General features: G+C 46.4%; 1 non-coding gene across 1 annotated transcript; it reads right to left on the bottom strand.

The window, feature by feature from the left end:
• Positions 1 to 1301: 1301 nt before the first annotated feature.
• On the bottom strand, positions 1302 to 1464 carry LOC149347544 (U1 spliceosomal RNA). Its single transcript, XR_016282590.1, has one exon. It is a non-coding gene; the product is annotated as a U1 spliceosomal RNA (small nuclear RNA).
• Positions 1465 to 7000: the final 5536 nt, after the last annotated feature.

Below are 7000 nucleotides of genomic sequence, written 5' to 3'. Positions count from 1 at the left end.
ACGGCGACCTCGTTGGCTCGCACCACTGCCCGGAGTTGGATCCCAGGGTCGGAGCTGAGCAGCTGGAAGGGAAGACCAGAGGGCTCTTGGACTGAGAAGCCCTCTCGGCAAGGTTTTTATCTTTACTATTAAGTAAAGTTTATCCTCCTCCTGGACTCCAGAGCCCGCTTGCACGAAGCAATTTGTCTTATTCGCAGCCTAAGCACTCAGTTCGTTTTGAGAAAAGGAGAGGCGCATAACTGGCTCCCTGAGTCAGTGGACACCCCAGTTGCGGTATGATGTGGCGAAGGTGCCCACCTACAAACTGTGCCAGCTATAGGATTTTTCGTTTTCTCAAAACCTAATTGCGTCTGTCGTCCTTTCTTATTTCACCCCCTCCTTTATGCCTTTCGTTACGGCTCTGTTCAAGTGTCCGCCGAGATGTGTGGCAGATACTGCGCCATTTCCTCAAAAATTGGCAGTGGCTTAGCTCTGCTATGCCAGGATATACGTAGCGTGATGTGTTGGTTAAGCTTGTTATTAGCTTGGCTTCCCTCCTGTTAAACCTTGAAATTTCGGTACGTGTTTCTACGACTAAATTAAAGACCAGACAATGTGCAGTATGAATTGTGAAGCGTTTATTTATTTCTTATGGTTTCTCTTGTTCCAGTTGGTGAAGCCATACGCCGTCGGCATTCGTTGTGTTCACTGGCGTTGGCTTTGACAACGTTTTACAGTGCGATCATTTTAAGGAAAGGAAGTGCGCATAATGAATCCCTGGACGCCTGAATCTGGCTTATAGGTACGTGGAGTGATTAGAGATGTGGACTGCAGGCATTGACAAGGTTGCGCCAGAAAGGCGATGCTGAAGCCATAGGTCGTCGGCGTTCATTGGCGTTTTAACGTGGTGCAGTAGCTGTTGTTGTGACTGAGAGAAGGATGAAAAGGAAATTGCACGGGCCTGCTACTGGCTCGAGCCAAGCCACCACCGCTGCCACGTGCAGATAGAGGAGAGTTAAGAGAAAAAGGAAAGAAAAAACGCGCGTCGCGGCAACAACTGCGGCCGCCGGAGCGGACGCTGCTGAAAGAATCAGATAAGCGGCTGTGTTTCTCTCCACATTTATACACGGGGCGCAACCTCCTCGCGCATGCGCAGTAGCCCACAGCGGCAAGGCACGCCAGCTGTGCGTAGTGACGTCAGTTACACCTCGCGCATGCACAGTATGGTCGAGCAAGAAAGCACGCGAAACGGCGAGGTCCGTAGAAGCCTCATTCGCGCTTTTAATTACGTCACAAGTCTGATTTTTGAGTTTGTTGATTGTAAGGGGGATGCGCGCACGCAGTCCCCCACTACCAAAAATTGCATGCCCCATCTGCCTCTATTGAGGAAGTGGCAGGGGTCAACGCGGACGCAGTGCAATGCCCGCACCTCACCCTTGAGGCTCCTCCATCCTGACCAAGGATGCCCCGGCACCAGGTAAGTATGCCACTGAATCGCCAGGCCCTGCGTACCCATGAATGCGACCGCCATGCCATTGCCAGTGAGCGTTCTGCTATGAATAAATCGTAAACTCGAGAGAAAGCTTCAGGCGTTCAGTTCTGCTACTTCTGCTTGTTTACCACTGAACTCCGGAACTTTAACTCCTCGGCTAATTTTACTTGAAAATTAAGTTGCTTGGCTGCACTTAGAACGCTTCAAAGTATTGTTTTTTCGTTCCTGCAGCACCCGTGGCGCCACCTACTTTCAATTTCATTCTTTTTGCGACCATTTTTTATTTCTATTTTCTGACGAAAAAAAAATAACACGCCCTTTGAATAAGATACGAATGCGGTAGCTTTGGTCCAGGGAGTAACATGAACAGCCAACTAGTCCCTAATTAAATGAAGGAAGCCAACAGTCATGGAAATCAAGAAAGCACAGGAGAATGTTTCTTTTTTTTTTATATGTGGTGCTGGTCAATAAAAATTTACTTCTGCAAATACTTTGTGGCTGGAAAATAATAGATTAGAAAGTAGAAGAAAAATTACAGGGTAGCACTTCGCTGTTTAAGAGCGGAAATGCGAGGCTTTCCCTGTCCGGTCTTTGTCTCACCATTTTTTTTTTCATTTTTTGGTAATTGTTTTATTTTATTGTTCTTTCTTCAATATCTTGTTTTTTATTTGTTTTTTTAGCCAAGATGGGACTGTTTAGCCAGTTTAGCCACTGTGTGGATTGAGTTGTGGCTAGTGTTGGATTGGCTATGGATCTGTCCCGTCGGACGAACGCCACTGATGAGCCAAGAAGCGCTTTTGCATTAATATTGGTCTATCTCGTCGCAGGTAATAGGTGCAAGCGTGACAGTGTTCTAGAACACTGTAGTTGCAATGCAGCTAGGGCGCGCACATTCTAGGAGGTTCACAGATGGCGGTAGCAGCACTAGTGTAGTGCTTCAGTGACTCTATAGTGTGACGGCCAGCTCTCCAGCTGCTGACCGTCGCCCCCTTTCGCGCACTGTATTCTTCCACCTTAGAAGAGCGCATGGTCTCTGTGGCAGCTTTCGCGCTTTGACGAGATTCCACTTCTCTTTCTTTTGCAGGGCGTGGCACTCAGCTTCCCTCGTTCCTTTCGCTATTTGACGGGGCCGCTTTCATTTTGGAAAGCTACGGCTCCATTTTTTTCAGTTAGTGCAGGATATCAACAGGCGACTTTCTTGAACTGCTGTCATTGTATCTAGAGTCCACTTCTTGACAGCCACAGCGCGGTCGGAACACGGATACGAAAGACTACACAAACACAGCGCCTGTGCTTGTGTCTGTCTTTCTTGTCCGTGTTCCGATCGCGCTGTTGTTGGCAAGATGTGTAACCAACAAGTCAGCCGCTATATATTAAGCTAGAGTACACGTTTGTTGAATGGAATGGAGATGTTTACATTCAAAGAAATGGTATCTGTATGGGGTCGGGCCTAGCACCTATTCTTAGCGATGTGTTTCTGGCTTCGCGCGACAGAAGTTTGAAAGAACGGTTCGAGGTTTCCTGTTATTGTGGAATTTTTAGGTTTGTGAATGACTACTTTGTGTTTTTTACATTGTGAAAACCTCGATTTCGAGCAACAGTTCCGTCATGTCCTTTCGGTGCTTTTAGAATGTCTTGATCCAATGGTTTTAACATACGAAGTGCCAGAAAATAATTTTCTTAGGTTTTTAGATCTGTCCCTTCATTTCAGTTCATCCCATGTATGTTGGGCGTTTGAACCTATTTTTGCATATACAACTGCCCATTCAAAGCTCGTAAAAAGAGCCATTGTTCATTCACTGTTGTACAATGTTGTAAAAAAGAGATGCGAGCACAAGTTGGAGCTTAGCTTCAACAACCAATAAGTCGCCTAACACAGGTCGGTTACCCTTCCGACGTTCTGTTCTCCGAGGCAGAAAAAGTGCAGAAGAAAGTAAAATCCGAGATGAAAGGCGAGGAAAAAACAGAGAAAAAGAAGTGGAAGGTTGCTGTCGTGCCATATATGCATCAGGTATCCCACACCCTAAGAAGAATTGGCAAGCGTGCCGGCGTCGATGTCTTTTCGGCTCCTAACCGTCTGTCCCACCAGGTCAGGAAAGTTAATTTGGCAAACAAAGAAGCGCGCGGCTGCAAAAAAAAGACACACCAAACGATTTGTAAAGAGCCAAGGGGGGGGGGGGGGGGGGGGGGGGGGTATCTGCTCCCTGCCGCTATCATGCGGGAAGCATACATCGGACTAGCCGATGTCTCAACGAAAGATTAAAGGAGCACGAGAATAACGTCACGCGTGACCCTATCACCGGCCGTGAAGCCAAACACTGCAGCAGCTGCAAAAAAGATTACGAGAATGATGACGGGGATGCATGCCAGCGATTGTACAACAAACGTATAATTATAGGCAGGCATCGTGAGCAGTTGACAACGGAGGTGGTGATAGTGAAAACATTTATTTAGAAGGGACAGGAGGTATGTTTGGATCAGCCCGCAAGGGACCGATCCTTACAAGCACTAGGTGGAGGTCCATAGTATGGGAGCCCAGTGGCGGCGGCCGCCGCCCGGGCGCGCCCGACTAAGGCTTGTTGGGCCTGTAAGTCGTGGCAGCCGAGCAGGGTCGCCTCCCAGTCCTCCCGGGTTGGGTTGGGGATGGGGGGAATAGCGGGGCTGGAGGGGCAGGCCCACACCATGTGATAGGTGTCCGAAGACACCGCACTACAGTGCGGGCAGCTGCCGCTGGTGGAAGCCCAAATGATAGCGAGGCTCTCGGAATATTGTATTAGTGCACCGTCTGTGACACTGTCGAAAAAAGGAAGAGCTTATCTCGAATGCGAGTGTTGAAGCGTCCCGATAGGAGAGTGGATCCTTCTGTCTACTCATGTTACGTGTACCTTCTTTTCCTTTCCGCCCTCTGGGGGGGGGGGGGTATACATGTATACACCGGCTGGAAAGAGCGCTGTGTTTGTCTTTACATGTTTCTTCTCATTTTGTCCCGTTTATCGCGCTGTAGATATGAAACATCGTCACCAACTCGTTCATCAACTTATCTTGATAAGATGCGGTGCCGCTTTAGACTTCGCACGCAGTCACGCGCAACGATACAGCACTGCTGGCCAAGAGTGATAAGTATTCACCGTCGCCAGTCACTCCTGAGCTGCGTCACACCATGGAGGAGATTCATGCCAAGTGCCGCGCATGCGTAATTAGACGGATTGGGCTGAAATTTTAGACACGCATATCTGTGGACACAGGCGCGTTACGGAAATTGTACAAAATGAAATGCTCACCAAATGCAGCTATCTCCAAATTTTCAATATACCAATGCATGCTAACTGCAGTGAATAAAAGTTAATGATTGCATCTACTTAATCAGTGATATAACGGTGACAATTATCATCACAGTTTGTGTCCACCTGGCCGCTTATCACATATACAAAACCAACTTTAGTATAGTGCTTTTTATTTAAAAAAAGGGTAGGAAGCCTAACGTTGCACCCTGTATAGTGTTGGCTATATTCTGCGCATTTCTCTATCACCTGATAATCAGTGCGGTTAGGGTCGTATCGTCAAATAGCCTTTACAAAAGCCGGCCAGGTCCTTTGGTTGATTGAAGTCTGAGGTCCTCGTGATTCATTTAGCGATTGCTTTAGTGAATACCTTGTCGGCAAAGGACAACAAGCTGATCGGCCTGTAATTTTCGAAGTCCTTTCTTACGGATTAAGATACATTAAGGATAGTTGCCGGGCCAGTTGGTACATGATCTCACCGTAAAACAGCGCGCTAACACGGGACGAAGAAAGAAGACACGCACAAACACAGCGCTGAACTTACAACTGCATGGTTTATTGCACTGCTCGCAATAAATACCAGGAAGGAATACAAAAAACAAAAAAACGAAAAAAAAACAGAAAAACAAAAAACGAGAAAACAAAAAATGTACAAAACAAAAAACAAAAACAAAAAAATCAGAAAATACAAAACAAAAAACCAAAAACAAAAGGAAAAAAAAACAAAAAATCCTTTCTGGTATTTATTGCGAGCAATGCAATAAACCATGCAGTTTTCAGCGCTGTGTTTGTGGGTGTCTTCTTCGTCCCGTGTTAGTGCGCTGTTTTACGGTGGGATTAAGATAATTTAAGCGTTCTTCCAAGATTCCAGTTCGGTCGAGGTCATGAGGGACACCGCATACAGGGAGGGGCGAGTTTTTTAGTACATTCTCTCCAGCGTCCTTCAATGGATTTGCTATTAGTAGATCCTTACTAGCCGCTTTCTCCCACTGCATTGCTTCTAGGGCTCGCTTTACTCTTTCTTCGTTACCAGCGAAAATGTACAATTTCTCTGCACTATGCTGCCTCTTTCTTTATCGACCTGACCGCTTCGGCTACTGTATAAATCTGTGTAGAACTCCTCGGCTACTTTAACTGTCTTACCCATACTGATGATGACATTGTCTTCTTTGTCTTAGCGCACACAACTGATGTTTGCCTACGCGTCATTTTGAGCTACCTTCATTGTTTAGAGACCGCTCGATTCTCTACACATTATACTGCTTATGTCGGTTACCATACACTTATTGATGAACTTTGATAGCTTGGCCAGTTCTATTCAGTCTGTGGCGTTGTAGGTTTTTATGCTTCGGCACTCCTTAATCACATTTTTCGTCTCCTCAGAGAGCTTACCGCTATCGTGCCTATTTATCCTACCACCTACTTCTATTGCGCCCTCCGTAATGATATATACAAGATTATGGCTTCTTCTTTGAAAACTAAAGCCGTGATCCTGGGTTAAAGCGAAATATCTGTCTTCAGGGAGATACTAAATTTCTCTACTTTTCCTCCTGCAGTTAGCTCGTTGATGGGCTTCTTCTTTACTAGCTTCCTGAAATCTGTCTTCAAATCTGGGCTGATTCATAGCTTACCATCTTATGGTCACTGCGTCGTGCCTTTCCGAGCACCTACACACCTGCACGATGCTGGGGTGAGTGCTTAATATGAAGCATATTTTATTTTTAGTCTCGCCATTCGGGCTCTTCTACATCTGCTTCCAGTTCTCCCGTTTGCGCAGTATGGTAGCCATGAACGGTAAATTATTTCGTTCTGTGAACTCGTATTAAGCCCCCCTTTCTGCTGCCATTCCTTGAACCTAGGCCGTGGTCACCAGCTGTCTAGTTTCAACCGTGCGTCTTGCCTACCTTGGCATTAGGTAGCCCTACATTGCAGTGTGCTGTGTCTTTACTTTCCTCATTGTGGATTCCACATCTTCATGGAGGCTTTCAACTATCTCGTCATCCTGGCTGGCCGTAGACACGTAGGTCTGTAGCTTCTTTATTTGTAATCTTAATAAAGTTAATTACGATAACTTCCACTCCCTCGCTACTGGTATCGAATTGATTCCTTTCTATTGCCAGCTACACAATTTTTGATCAGAAGTGGCACTACTAATTCCTGTCTGCCTGCTAAACCACTATAGCACAGTACGTGCCCGTCATTTAGCGCTGTATATGCTTCACTCGTCCTCCTAACCTCACTAAGTCTT

The sequence above is a fragment of the Amblyomma mixtum genome, chromosome 4, assembly GCF_055824585.1.
Source record: "Amblyomma mixtum isolate Tamu chromosome 4, ASM5582458v1, whole genome shotgun sequence".
In the NCBI taxonomy this organism is placed as follows: domain Eukaryota; kingdom Metazoa; phylum Arthropoda; class Arachnida; order Ixodida; family Ixodidae; genus Amblyomma; species Amblyomma mixtum.
The sequence above is the reverse complement of the archived record's forward strand: the minus strand, read 5'-3'. Positions and strand labels throughout refer to the sequence as shown.